This window comes from Triticum urartu, chromosome 5 (genome assembly GCF_003073215.2).
Source record: "Triticum urartu cultivar G1812 chromosome 5, Tu2.1, whole genome shotgun sequence".
NCBI lineage: Eukaryota > Viridiplantae > Streptophyta > Magnoliopsida > Poales > Poaceae > Triticum > Triticum urartu.
Genome location: NC_053026.1, coordinates 449,104,646 through 449,120,076, shown reverse-complemented (window position 1 = coordinate 449,120,076; position 15,431 = coordinate 449,104,646).

Sequence of the window (15,431 nt, the reverse complement as noted above, 5' to 3'; positions counted from 1 at the left end):
AACAACATGATTTCCAAGACAGGGTTGCCGTACCACTCTGGCGCGGAACGTGTCCTTGTGGACCTTCGAATTTCAGTAGGAGCTTGATCAGAAGTATCTTGATCAATATCATTAACTTCCTCTCTAGTCGGTGCAGGCACCTCAGGAACATTTTCTTGAGTTGCGCCATTTTCCGGTTCAAGAGGTAACACTTCATCAAGTTCTACTTTCCTCCCACTTACTTCTTTCGAGAGAAACTCTTTCTCTAGAAAGAATCCATTCTTGGCAACAAAGATCTTGCCTTCGGATCTGAGCTAGAAGGTATACCCAACAGTTTCTTTAGGGTATCCTATGAAGACGCATTTTTCCGACTTGGGTTCGAGCTTTTCAGGTTGAAGTTTCTTGACATAAGCATCGCATCCCCAAACTTTTAGAAACGACAACTTAGGTTTCTTACCAAACCATAATTCAAACGGTGTCGTCTCAACGGATTTCGACGGAGCCCTATTTAAAGTGAATGCGGCAGTCTCTAAAGCATAGCCCCAAAAAGATTGTGGTAAATCAGTAAGAGACATCATAGATCGCACCATATCTAATAGAGTGCGATTACGACGTTCGGACACACCATTACGCTGAGGTGTTCCAGGCGGCGTGAGTTGTGAAACTATTCCACATTTTCTTAAGTGTGTGCCAAATTCGTGACTCAAGTATTCTCCTCCACGATCTGATCGTAGAAACTTGATTTTCCTGTCACGTTGATTCTCAACTTCACTCTGAAATTCTTTAAACTTTTCAAAGGTTTCAGACTTGTGTTTCATTAAGTAGACATACCCATATCTACTCAAGTCATCAGTGAGGGTGAGAACATAATGATAGCCACCGCGAGCCTCAACACTCATTGGACCGCACACATCAGTATGTATGATTTCCAATAAGTTGGTTGCTCGCTCCATTGTTCCTGAGAACGGAGTCTTGGTCATTTTACCCATGAGGCATGGTTCGCACGTGTCAAATGATTCGTAATCAAGAGACTCTAAAAGTCCATCAGCATGGAGCTTCTTCATGCGTTTGACACCTATGTGACCAAGGCGGCAGTGCCACAAGTATGTGGGACTATCATTATCAACCTTACATCTTTTGGTACTCACACTATGAATATGTGTAGCATTACGCTCGAGATTCATTAAGAATAAACCATTTACCATCGGAGCATGACCATAAAACATATCTCTCATATAAATAGAACAACCATTATTCTCGGATTTAAATGAGTAGACATCTCGAATTAAACAAGATCTTGATACAATGTTCATGCTCAAACTTGGCACTAAATAACAATTATTGAGGTTTAAAACTAATCCCGTAGGTAAATGAAGAGGCAGCGTGCCGACGGCGATCACATCGACCTTGGAACCATTCCCGACACGCATCGTCACCTCGTCCTTCGCCAGTCTCCGCTTATTCCGCAGCTCCTGCTTTGAGTTACAAATGTGAGCAACTGCACCGGTATCAAATACCCAGGAGCTACTACGAGTACTGGTAAGGTACACATCAATTACATGTATATCACATATACCTTTCGTTTTGCCGGCCTTCTTGTCCGCTAAGTATTTGGGGCAGTTCCGCTTCCAGTGACCACTTTCCTTGCAATAAAAGCACTCAGTCTCGGGCTTGGGTCCATTCTTTGGCTTCTTCCTGGCAGCTTGCTTGCCGGGCGCGGCAACTCCCTTGCCGTCTTTCTTGAAGGTTTTCTTACCCTTTCCTTTCTTGAACTTAGTGGTTTTATTCACCATCAACACTTGATGTTCCTTTTTGACTTCTACCTCTGCTGATTTCAGCATTGCAAATACTTCAGGAATGGTCTTTTCCATCCCCTGCATATTGAAGTTCATCACAAAGCTCTTGTAGCTCGGTGGAAGCGACTGAAGGATTCTGTCAATGACCGCGTCATCCGGGAGATTAACTCCCAGCTGAGTCAAGCGGTTATGTAACCCAGACATTGTGAGTATGTGCTCACTGACAGAACTATTTTCCTCCATCTTACAGCTGAAGAATTTGTCAAAGACTTCATATCTCTCGACCCGAGCATGAGCTTGGAAAACCATTTTCAGCTCTTCGAACATCTCATATGCTCCGTGTCTCTCAAAACGCTTTTGGAGCCCCGGCTCTAAGCTGTAAAGCATGCCGCACTGAACAAGGGAGTAGTCATCGGTACGTGCCTGCCAAGTGTTCATAACGTCTTGTTCTGCAGGGAGAACAGGTGCATCACCTAGCGGTGCTTGTAGGGCATAATCTTTCTTGGCAGCTATGAGGATGATCCTCAGGTTCCGGACCCAGTCCGTGTAGTTGCTGCCATCGTCTTTCAGCTTGGTTTTCTCTAGGAACGCGTTGAAGTTGAGGACTACGTTGGCCATTTGATCTACAAGACATATTGTAAAGATTTTAGACTAAGTTCATGATAATTAAGTTCATCTAATCAAATTATTCAATGAACTCCCACTTAGATAGACATCCCTCCTGTAATCTAAGTATAACATGATCCGAGTTAACTAGGCCGTGTCCGATCATCACGTGAGACGGACTAGTCAACGTCGGTGAACATCTTCATGTTGATCGTATCTTCTATACGACTCATGCTCGACCTTTCGGTCTTCTGTGTTCCGAGGCCATGTCTGTACATGCTAGGCTCGTCAAGTCAACCTAAGTGTTTTGCATGTGTAAATCTGTCTTACACCCGTTGTATGTGAACGTTAGAATCTATCACACCCGATCATCACGTGGTGCTTCGAAACAACGAACTGTCGCAATGGTGCACAGTTATGGGGAACACTTTCTTGAAATTATTATGAGGGATCATCTTATTTACTACCGTCGTTCTAAGTAAACAAGATGCAAAAACATGATAAACATCACATGCAATCAAATAATAATAGTGACATGATATGGCCAATATCACATAGCTCCTTTGATCTCCATCTTGGGGCTCCATGATCATCTTGTCACCGGCATGACACCATGATCTCCATCATCATGATCTCCATCATCGTGTCTCCATGAAGTTGCTCGCCAACTATTACTTCTACTAGTATGGCTAACGCGTTTAGCAATAAAGTAAAGTAATTTACATGGCGTTTCTCAATGACACGTAGGTCATACAAAAAATATAGACAACTCCTATGGCTCCTGCCGGTTGTCATACTCATCGACATGCAAGTCGTGATTCCTATTACAATAGCATGAACATCTCATACATCACATATAGATCATTCATAATTCATCACAACTTTGGCCATATCATATCACAAAGCACTTGCTGCAAAAACAAGTTAGACGTCCTCTAATTGTTGTTGCAAGTTTTACGTGGCTGAAGTAGGGTTCTAGCAAGAACATTTTCTTACCTACGTGAAAGCCACAACGTGATTTGTCAACTTCTATTTACCCTTCATAAGGACCCTTTTCATCGAATCCGCTCCAACTAAAGTAGGAGAGACAGACACCCGCCAGCCACCTTATGCAACTTGTGCATGTTAGTCGGTGGAACCGGTCTCACGTAAGCGTACGTGTAAGGTTGGTCCGGGCCGCTTCATCCCACAATACCGTTGAAGCAAGATAAGACTAGTAGCGGCAAGAAAGTTGACAACATCAACACCCACAACAAATTGTGTTCTACTCGTGCAAGAGAACTACGCATAGACCTAGCTCATGATGCCACTGTGGGGGAACGTTGCAGAAAACAAAAAATTTCCTACGGTTTCACCAAGATCCATCTAGGAGTTCATCTAGCAACGAGTGATTGGATTGCATCTACATACCTTTGTAGATCACGCGCGGAAGCGTTCAAAGAACGGGGATGAGGAAGGCGTACTCGACGTGATCCAAATCACCGGAGATCCTAGCGCCGAACGGACGGCACCTCCGCGTTCAACACACGTACGGTTAGCATAACGTCTCCTTCTTCTTGATCCAGCAAGGGGGAAGGAGAGGTTGAGGGAGATGGCTCCAGCAGCAGCACGACGGCTTGGTGGTGATGGAGCTGCAGTACTCCGGCAGGGCTTCGCCAAGCACTATGGAGGAGGAGGAGGTGTTGGAGAGGGAGAGGGAGGCACCAAAGGCCAAGGTAAGAAGTCCTCCATCTCCCCACTATATATAGGAGGGCCAAGGGGGGGGGCGCCGGCCCTAGGAGATCCAGTCTCCTAGGGGGGTGCGGCCAAGGGGAGGAATCCCTCCTCCCCAAGGCACCTAGGGGTGCCTTCCCCCTTTGGGACTCTTCCCTCCTTGAAACCCTAGGCGCATTGGCCTCTTGGGGCTGGTGCCCTTGGCCCATGTAGGCCAAGGCGCACCCCCTACAGCCCATGTGGCCCCCCGGGACAGGTGGCCCCACCCGGTGGACCCCCGGGACCCTTCCGGTGGTCCCGGTACAATACCGGTGACCCCGAAACTTGTCCCGATGCCCGAAATAGCACTTCCTATATATAATTCTTTACCTCCGGACCATTCCGGAACTCCTCATGACGTCCAGGATCTCATCCGGGACTCCGAACAACATTCAGGTTACTGCATATACATATCCCTACAACCCTAGCGTCACCGAACCTTAAGTGTGTAGACCCTACGGGTTCGGGAGACATGTAGACATGACCGAGATCGCTCTCCGGTCAATAACCAACAGCGGGATCTGGATACCCATGTTGCCTCCCACATGCTCCTCGATGATCTCATCGGATGAACCACGATGTCGAGGATTCAAGCAACCCCGTATACAATTCCCTTTGTCAATCGGTATGTTACTTGCCCGAGATCCGATCGTCGGTATCCCAATACCTCGTTCAATCTCGTTACCGGAAAGTCACTTTACTCGTGCCGTAATGCATGATCCCGTGACCAAACACTTGGTCACTTTGAGCTCATAATGATGATGCATTACCGAGTGGGCCCAGTGATACCTCTCCGTCATACGGAGTGACAAATCCCAGTCTTGATCCGTGTCAACCCAACAGACACTTTCGGAGATACCCGTAGTATACCTTTATAGTCACCCAGTTACGTTGTGATGTTTGGTACACCCAAAGCACTCCTACAGTATCCGGGAGTTACACGATCTCATGGTCTAAGGAAAGGATACTTGACATTGGAAAACTCTAGCAAACGAACTATACGATCTTGTGCTATGTTTAGGATTGGGTCTTGTCCATCACATCATTCTCCTAATGATGTGATCTCGTTATCAATGACATCCAATGTCCATAGTTAGGAAACCATGACTATCTGTTGATCAACGAGCTAGTCAACTAGAGGCTTACTAGGGACATGTTGGTGTCTATTATTCACACATGTATTACGATTTCCGGATAACACAATTATAGCATGAATAAAGACAATTATCATGAACAAGGAAATATAATAATAATGCTTTTATTATTGCCTCTAGGGCATATTTCCAACAGAAGGAGCATCGCAAGCCCGAGAACTATTACAAGGATGTTCTGGCTGGTGCCCGCCTTATGGCGGATGAATGTACCAAGGATGTAATTTTTGAATGAACTTGCTCGTGTTATCCTGTGCGCTGAAAACTTGTTCATATGCGCTAAGCAATGCCTGAATTTAAAATATTACTTTCTGTGCGGCCGTTTATCAAAAAATTGAGAGATGGCCAGTCGTCGGCTTCTGCCCCCATGCCACTAGTGCTGGGGTGTTCGGGATAAACCTGAGCGCTCTTTTTCCCATGATTGGGTCCGTCGAGGGAGGCGTTCAGCAGAACGAACAAGGCAATCGGACTATAATGCTTGAACACTCTCACTTAGCCATAGAACTCTATAATTTTAAATTTCGGCGAAGCCCCTAGTATTCGGAAGACCGAGTTCGGGGCGCTATCCACGCCTTGGCCGGACAAAGCCGGTTCCTCGCTCGAAGCGGCATAAGTCTTTAAGGACTCGAAAAACCTCTCGAACAGCGACCGGTCTCTCGCCTCATCATGACAGTCAGTTTTAGCTTTCTCTACTGAGGTGCTCAGCCCAGCTCAACTGGGGCACAATCGCAGTAGTTCTCCTAGTGCTACCTTAGCCGATATAGCGGAACATAAGGCACCAAAACATAGGAGCCGGGCAAACCCAACTATTGACCCAAATCATGATTCGGAGCCGATGCATATAGTGCTATAAGTTCGGGGTGCCGCACTTGTGAAAGTGTACGGACTTCTCACGCCATATTGATGGGTACTGAAGCCCCTGGCGTATTTTGCCGTACCACAGTGTACAGATGCAGCATGTTATTAATAAACATATATATAAAAAGAGGATAATGCAAAAAATAGACAAAAAGCTATGCATTGTTTATAGAAAGGCTGCTATGAAAGCAGAACGATACAAATAGTGCGATAAGCAAAAGAAATTGGACTATTTAACATGTCCTGGCCAGGGGCAGGCCATGGAATTGTATTAAAAAACAGGTATACTGCTCGCAATAAAGACCACCTGGAAGTTCCATAATGCGGCGTGGCTTGTCTGCGTTCCTGGATCTTGCATCGTTTGTGCGACAGTTGAATTGCCGAACGGCTCGTCCGAACTATGGAGTCCTGAGAGTAAGAAGAAAAAAAAAGGAATCCGGCAGCCCCTGGTGCGGTTTAAGCCGTATTTTGGGCGTGCCGTGATAGTGCCCCTTCTCCTGTGCCCATGGTATTTCAAGAGCGTAGTTATGTACGCGAAGCACTGGTTTCGCTATATCGCGAGGGCTAGGGTTGGGGCCACATTGCTACGCTAGCTCAGAACATGCCAGGCGGTCTTGTTGTAGGGTACTCCGGGCGCGCTTGATAGTGTCCGGCTTTTTGAAGGCCGAACTGGAGAACTGCCTAGAGAGGCTGCTTTGTACTTCTGCTGCGAGCGCTGCCGTGTGCTCCTCCGTTCGGAGGGAGCGTTCAGTGTTCCCATTGACCGTGATTACTCCTCTAGGGCCTGGCATCTTGAGCTTGAGGTATGCATAGTGTGGTACCGCGTTGAATTTTGCGAATGCGGTTCGCCCGAGCAGTGCGTGATAGCCACTACGGAACGGGACTATGTCGAAGATTAACTCCTCGCTTCGGAAGTTATCCGGAGATCCAAAGACCACTTCCAGTGTGACTGAGCCTGTACAGTTGGCTTCTACACCTGGTATGACGCCTTTAAAGGTCATTTTGGTGGGCTTGATCCTCGAGGGATCTATGCCCATTTTTCGCATTGTATCCTGGTAAAGCAGGTTCAGGCTGCTGCCGCCGTCCATGAGGACTCTTGTGAGATGAAATCCGTCAATGATTGGGTCTAGAACCAATGCGGCGAAGCCGCCATGACGGATGCTAGTGGGGTGGTCCCTTCGATCAAAGGTGATCGGGCAGGAGGACCATGGGTTGAACTTTGGGGCGACTGGCTCCATCGCATATACGTCCCGTAACACACGCTTCCGCTCCCTCTTGGGGATGTGGGTTGCGTATATCATGTTCAACGTCCGCACTTGCGGGGGAAATCCCTTCTGTCCACCGTTGTTCGGCGGCCTGAGCTCCTCCTCGTTGTCGCTATACAGCCCCTTGTCTTTGTTTTCGGCTCTTAACTTGCCTGCCTACTTGAACACCCAACAATCCATGTTGGTGTGATTGGCTGGCTTTTCGGGGGTGCCATGTATCTGGCACAAGCGGTCGAGTATTCGGTCCAAACTGGACGGGCCCTGAGTATTTCTTTTGAATGGCTTTTTCCGTTGACCGGATTTGTAGCCTCGGAATCCGGCATTAACTGCCGTATCCTTGTTGCTGTCGTTGTTAACGCGGCGCTTTTGTTTGTTCCGACGCGACCTGTCGCTTTTGTCCTTGGTATTCGAATTACCAGGGTTCTTGGTTAAATTGTTGCTGCGAGCTAGCCAGTTGTCTTCTCGCGCACAAAAGCGGGTCATGAGTGTCGTGAGGGCTGCCATAGATTTCGGCTTTTCCTATCCTAGGTGCCGGGCAAGCCACTCGTCACGGATATTATGCTTGAAGGCTGCTAAGGCCTCTGCGTCCGGACAGTTGACTATCTGGTTTTTCTTTGTTAGGAACCGTGTCCAGAATTGCCTGGCCGATTCCTCTGGCTGCTGAATTATGTGGCTTAGGTCATCGGCGTCCGGTGGTCGCACATAAGTGCCCTGGAAGTTGTCAAGGAATGCGGCTTCCAGGTCCTCCCAAGAACCGATTGAGTCTGCTGGCAAGCTGTTAAGCCAATGCCGGGCCGGTCCCTTAAGTTTGAGTGGGAGGTATTTGATGGCGTGTAGATCATCACCGTGGGCCATGTGGATATGAAGGAGATAATCCTCGATCCATACCGCAGGATCTGTTGTGCCATCGTATGATTCGATGTTTACGGTTTTGAAGCCCTCGGGGATTTTATGATCCATTACTTCATCTGTGAAGCATAGTGGGTGTGCGGCGCCTCTGTATTGGGCTATATCACGACGCAGCTCGAAGGAGCTTTGTCTGTTGAGTTCGGCCCGGCCGGATTTATTGCATCCGGAGTGACGATCACCGTCACGTGCCGTGGGGCGCCTGCGTGATCCGTAGATCGATCTTGTTTGCCTTGCCTTGTCCTCCAGTATGTCGCGCAGGCCGGGCGCATTTTCCCGTGCCTTAGTATGCTTGACGCGGCGTCGGGGCATGGCTTGAGTGGAGGGCCAAGAGGCCTCTCTGTCGCAGCCACGAGGTGGCCGGTCGGCCATGTCATGCGCTGGTGATGTAGGTGCTTCCTCCTCTAGTCGGGGTAGCAGCCTGCGCTTTGGGTAACTCTTGGAGGGGCGTTCGAGTTCATACTCTTCGGCCGCAAGGACTTCAGTCCATCTGTCAGCTAGCAAATCCTGATCAGCTCTAAGCTGTTGCTGCTTTTTCTTGAGGCTGCTTGCCGTGGCCATAAGCCTGCGTTTAAAACGCTCTTGTTCGGCGAGATCCTCTGGCACGACGAACTCGTCGTCGTCGAGGCTTGCCTCGTCTTCAGAGGGAGGCGTATAATTATCGTCCTCAACCTCTTGGTCCGCCGCCCTCTCGTGAGGGCTGGCTTCTCTGTCCTCCTGTGCTGAATCTTGCTGGAGGGAGTGTTCTTCGGCGCTATCCGGAGTAGTATTATCTCCCGTGCCGAAATCATCGTTTTTGCTTTGGCGGGATTTAGAGCGGCGCCGCTGACGCCGGCGCTTGGGCTGTTTCTTAGAGGTATCGTCCCCCGCTGTTCCATCGCCATCTCCATCCTTTGGAGTGTCCACCATATATATGTCATATGACGAGGTGGCCTTCCAGCGCCCTATAGGTGCTGGTTCTTGTTCGTCTCCTGCATCATCGTCCATGCCGTCGATGTCTTCGGAGTCGAAGTCAAGCATGTCGGTTAAGTCGTCGACAGTGGCTACGAAGTGGGTGGTGGGTGGGTTTTGAATTTCTTCATCGTCCGTATCCCAACCTTACTGACCGTAGTCCGGCCAGGGCTCTCCTAATAAAGAGAGAGACTTTAGAGAATTCAGGATGTTGCCGAAGGGCGAGTGCTGAAAGATGTCCATGGCGGTGAACTCCATTATCGGCGCCCAATCGGATTCGATCGGCAGGGGTGCGGGGGGCTCGGAGTTCGGAGAGGAATCCGGCTCCTCGAAGTCACGGGCCATGCAGAGTGCGGGGCTGGAGTTCGGCTTGATCGCCTCTAAGATCGCAGCCCTGAGGCAGCGTCCAACCGTTGATCCTCGATCGACGCAATAGGCTCCGAATCAATTGTCGGAACCGATGCGTGTGCGGCCTCCAAGGCGCTGTTCGGCGGCAGAACTATATCATGCCCATCGAGACAGTGCGGCGCGCTTGGCTGTGGCTCGAATCCGTCGAAGATCAAGTCCCCACGGATGTCAGCCGTGTAGTTTAGGCTTCCAAACCTGACCTGATGGCCAGGGGCGTAGCTTTCGATCTGCTCAAGTTGGCCAAGCGAATTGGCCCGCAGTGCGAAGCCGCCGAAGACAAAGATCTGTCCGGGGAGAAAAGTCTCACCCTGGACTGCATCGTTGTTGATGATCGAAGGAGCCATCGGGCCTAAAAGCGACGACACAGAGGAACTCTCAATGAAAGCACCAATGTCGGTGTCAAAACCGGCGGATCTCGGGTAGGGGGTCCCGAACTGTGAGTCTAGGCCGGATGGTAACAGGAGGCAAGGAACACGATGTTTTACCCAGGTTCGGGCCCTCTTGATGGAGGTAAAACCCTATGTCCTGCTTGATTAATATTGATGATATGGGTAGTACAAGAGTAGATCTACCACGAGATCAAGGAGGCTAAACCCTAGAAGCTAGCCTATGGTATGATTGTTGTATGATGAAGTTGTCCTACGGACTAAAACCCTCCGGTTTATATAGACACCGGAGAGGGTTAGGGTTACACAAAGTCAGTTACAATGGTAGGAGATCTTGAATATCCGCATCACCAAGCTTGCCTTCCACGCCAAGGAAAGTCCCATCCGGACACGGGACGAAGTCTTCAATCTTGTATCTTCATAGTCCTGGAGTCCGGCTGAAGGTATAGTCCGGCTACCCGAACACCCCCTAATCCAGGACTCCCTCAATCTACAAAGCTCGAATTGTCGCAAAATGTTTTCGACAAGTTCAAGGTGTTGACTACGATGAGATTTTCTCACTCGTATCGATGCTTAAAAGTCTGTCCGAATCATGTTAGCAGTTGCCGCATTTTATGAAATCTGGCAAATGGATGTCAAAACTGCATTCCTTAATGGATTTCTTAAAGAAGAAGTTGTATATGATGCAACCAGAAGGTTTTGTCGATACTAAAGGTGCTAACAAAGTGAGCAAGCTCCAGCGATCCATCTATGGACTGGTGCAAGCATCTCGGAGTTGGAATATATGCTTTGATAAAGTGATCAAAGCATATGGTTTTATACAGACTTGCGGTGAAGTCTGTATTTACAAGAAAGTGAGTGGGAGCACTACAACATTGCTGATAAGTATATGTGAATGACATATTGTTGATCGGAAATAATTTAGAATTTTCTGGAAAGCATAAAGGAGTGTTTGAAAAGAGTTTTTCAAAGAAAGACCTCGATGAAGCCACTTACACATTTAGCATCAAGATCTATAGAGATAGATCAAAATGCTTGATAAGTTTTTTCAATGAGTACATACCTTGACAAGATTTTGAAGTAGTTCAAAATGGAACAGTCAAAGAAGGAGTTCTTGCCTGTGTTGCAAGGTGTGAAGTTGAGTAAAGACTCAAAACCCGACCACAACAGAAAATAGAAAGAGAATGAAAAGTCATTCCCTATGCCTCAGTCATAGGTTCTATAAAGTATGCTATGCTGTTTACCAGTCCTATTGTATACCTTAGCATGATTCTGGCAAGGGAGTACAATAGTGATCTAGGAGTAGATCACTGGACAGCGGTCAAAATTATCCTTAGAGGACTAAGGAAATATTTCTCGGTTATGAAGGTGATAAAAGAGTTCGTCGTAAAGAGTTACGTCGATGCAAGCTTTTTACATCGATCTAGATGACTCTAAGTCTCGATCTGGATACATATTGAAAGTGGGAGCAATTAGCTAGAGTAGCTCCGTGTAGAGCATTGTAGACATAGAAATTTGCTAAATACATACGGATCTGAATGTTGCAGACCCGTAGACTAAACTTCTCTCACAAGCAAAACATGATCACTCTTTGGGTGTTAATCACATAGCGATGTGAACTAGACTATTTACTCTAGTAAACCCTTTGGGTATTAGTCACATGGAGATGTGAACTAATCACATAAAGATGTGAACTAGATTATTGACTCTAGTGCAAGTGGGAGACTGAAGGAAATATGCCCTAGAGGCAATAATAAAGTTATTATTTATTTCCTTTTATCATGATAAATGTTTATTATTCATGCTAGAATTGTATTAACCGAAACCTTAGTACATGTGTGAATACATAGACAAACAAAGTGTCACTAGTATGCCTCTACTTGACTAGCTCGTTGAATCAAATATGGTTAAGTTTCCTAGCCATAGACATGAGTTGTCATTTGATTAACAGGATCACATCATTAGAGAATGATGTGATTGACTTGACCCATTCCATTAGCTTAGCACAATGATCGTTTAGTTTGTTGCTACTGCTTTCTTCATGACTTATACATGTTCCTCAGACTATGAGATTATGCAACTCCCGAATACCGGAGGAACACTTTGTGTGCTACCAAACATCACAACGTAATTGAGTGATTATAAATGTGCTCTACAGGTGTCTCCGATGGTACTTGTTGAGTTGGCATAGATCAAGATTAGGATTTGTCACTCCGATTGTTGGAGAGGTATCTCTGGGCCCTCTCGGTAATGCACGTCACTATAAGCCTTGCAAGCAATGTGACTAATGAGTTAGTTGTGAGATGATGCATTACGGAATGAGTAAAGAGACTTGTCGGTAACGAGATTGAACTAGGTATTGAGATACCGACGATCGAATCTCAGGCAAGTAACATACCGATGACAAAGGGAACAACGTATACCGTTATGCGGTTTGACTGATAAAGATCTTCGTAGAATATGTAGGAGCCAATATGAGCATCCAGGTTCCGCTATTGGTTACTGACCGGAGATGAGTCTCGTTCATGTCTACATAGTTCTCGAACACCTAGGGTCCGCACGCTTAACGTTCGGTGACGATCGGTATTATGAGTTTATGTATTTTGATGTATCGAAGGTAGTTCGGAGTCCCGGATGAGATCGGGGACATGATGGGGAGTCTCGAAATGGTCGAGACGTAAAGATCGATATATTGGACGACTATATTCGGACATCGGAAAGGTTCCGAGTGATTCGGGTATTTTTCGGAGTACCAGAGAGTTACGGGAATTCGCCGGGGAGTATATGGGCCTTATTGGGCTTTAGGGGAAAGAGAGAGAGAGAGAGAGAGAGGAGGCTGTGCGCCCCCCAAGGCCTAGTCCGAATTTGACTAGGGGGAGGGGCGGCGCCCCCTCCTTCCTCGTCTTCTCTTTTTCCCTTTCCTTCTCTCCTACTCCCATTACATGGAAGGGGGAATCCTACTCCCAGTGACTCCCTGATGTCTACTACACAACCTTCTTCATGTAGACGTTGTTGGGCCTCCAAGTGTAGAGGTTTGTAGGACAGTAGCAAATTTCCCTCAAGTGGATGACCTAAGGTTTATCAATCCATAGGAGGCGTAGGATGAAGATGGTCTCTCTCAAGCAACCTTGCAACCAAATAACAAAGAGTCTCTTGTGTCCCCAACACACCCAATACAATGGTAAATTGTATAGGTGCACTAGTTTGGCGAAGAGATGGTGAAACAAGTGCAATATGGATGGTAGATAAAGGTATTTGTAATCTGAAAAATTTAAAAACACCAAGGTAACTAATGATAAAAGTGAGCATAAACGGTATTGCAATGCGTGGAAATAAGGCCTAGGGTTCATACTTTCGCTAGTGCAAGTTCCCTCAACAATACTAACATAATTGGATCATAAAACTATCCCTCAACATGCAACAAAGAGTCACTCCAAAGTCACTAATAGCGGAGAACGAACGAAGAGATTATGGTAGGGTACGAAACCACCTCAAAGTTATTCTTTCCAATCAATCCATTGGGCTATTCCTATAAGTGTCACAAACAGCCCTAGAGTTCGTACTAGAATAACACCTTAAGACATAAATCAACCAAAACCCTAATGTCACCTAGATACTCCAATGTCACCTCAAGTATCCGTGGGTATGATTATACGATATGCATCACACAATCTCAGATTCATCTATTCAACCAACACAAAGGACCTCAAAGAGTGCCCCAAAGTTCCTACCGGAGAATCACGACGAAAACGTGTGCCAACCCCTATGCATAGGTTCATGGGCGGAACCCGCAAGTTGATCACCAAAACATACATCAAGTGAATCACGTGATATCCCATTGTCACCACAGATACGCACGGCAAGACATACATCAAGTGTTCTCAAATCTTTAAAGACTCAATCTGATAAGATAACTTCGAAGGGGAAACTCAATTCATTACAAGAGAGTAGAGGGGGGAGAAAACATCATAGGATCCAACTATAAGAGCAAAGCTCGCGATACATCAAGATCATATCACCTCAAGAACACGAGAGAGAGAGAGAGAGATCAAACACATAGCTACTGGTACATACCCTCAACCCCGAGGGTGAACTACTCCCTCCGTGTCATGGAGAGCGCTGGGATGATGAAGATGGCCACCGGTGAGGGTTCCCCCCCCCTCCGGCAGGGTGCCAGAACGAGTCTAGATTGGCTTTCGGTGGCTACGGAGACTTCTGGCGGCGGAACTCCCGATCTATTGTGTCCTCAGATTTTTTTAGGGTATATGGAGATATATAGGCGGAAGAAGTACGTCATGGGGGCACGAGGGGCCCACGAGGGTGGAGGGCGCGCCCAGGGGGTGGGCGCGCCCCCCTGCCTCGTGGCCTCCTCGTAAGTCCCCTGGCGTGCACTCCAAGTCTTCCGGGTTTCTTTCCTTCCAAAAATGAGTTCCGTGAAGTTTCAGGTCAATTGGACTCCGTTTGATTTTCCTTTTCTTCGAAACCCTAAAACAAGGTAAAAACATAAACTGGCACTGGGCTCTGGGTTAATAGGTTAGTCCCAAAAATGATATAAAGTGTATAATAAAGCCCATAAACATTCAAAACAGTAGATAATATAGCATGGAGCAATCAAAAATTATACATACGTTGGAGACGTATCAGCATCCCCAAGCTTAATTCATGCTCGTCCTCGAGTAGGTAAATGATAAAAACAGAATTTTTGATGCGGAGTGCTACTTGGCATAATTCCAATGTAATTCTTCTTAATTGTGGTATGAATATTCAGATCTGAAAGATTCAAGACAAAAGTTAATATTGACATAAAAATAATAATACTTCAAGCATACTAACTAAGCAATTATGTCTTCTCAAAATAACATGGCCAAAGAAAGCTATCCCTACAAAATCATATAGTCTGGCTATGCTGCATCTTCACCACACAAAATATTTAAATCATGCACTACCCCGATGACAAGCCAAGCAATTGTTTCATACTTTTGATGTTCTCAAACTTTTTCAATCTTCACGCAATACATGAGCGTGAGCCATGGACATAGCACTATAGGTGGAATAGAATGGTGGTTGTGGAGAAGACAAAAAAGGGAGAAGATAGTCTCACATCAACTAGGCGTATCAACGGCCTATGGAGATGCCCATCAATAGATATCAATGTGAGTGAGTAGGGATTGCCATGCAACGGATGCACTAGAGCTATAAATTTATGAAAGCTCAAAAGAAACTAAGTGGGTGTGCATCCAACTTGCTTGCACACGAAGACCTAGGGCATTTTGAGGAAGCCCATCATTGGAATATACAAGCCAAGTTCTATAATGAAATATTCCCACTAGTATATGAAAGTGACAACATAGGAGACTCTCTATCATGAAGATC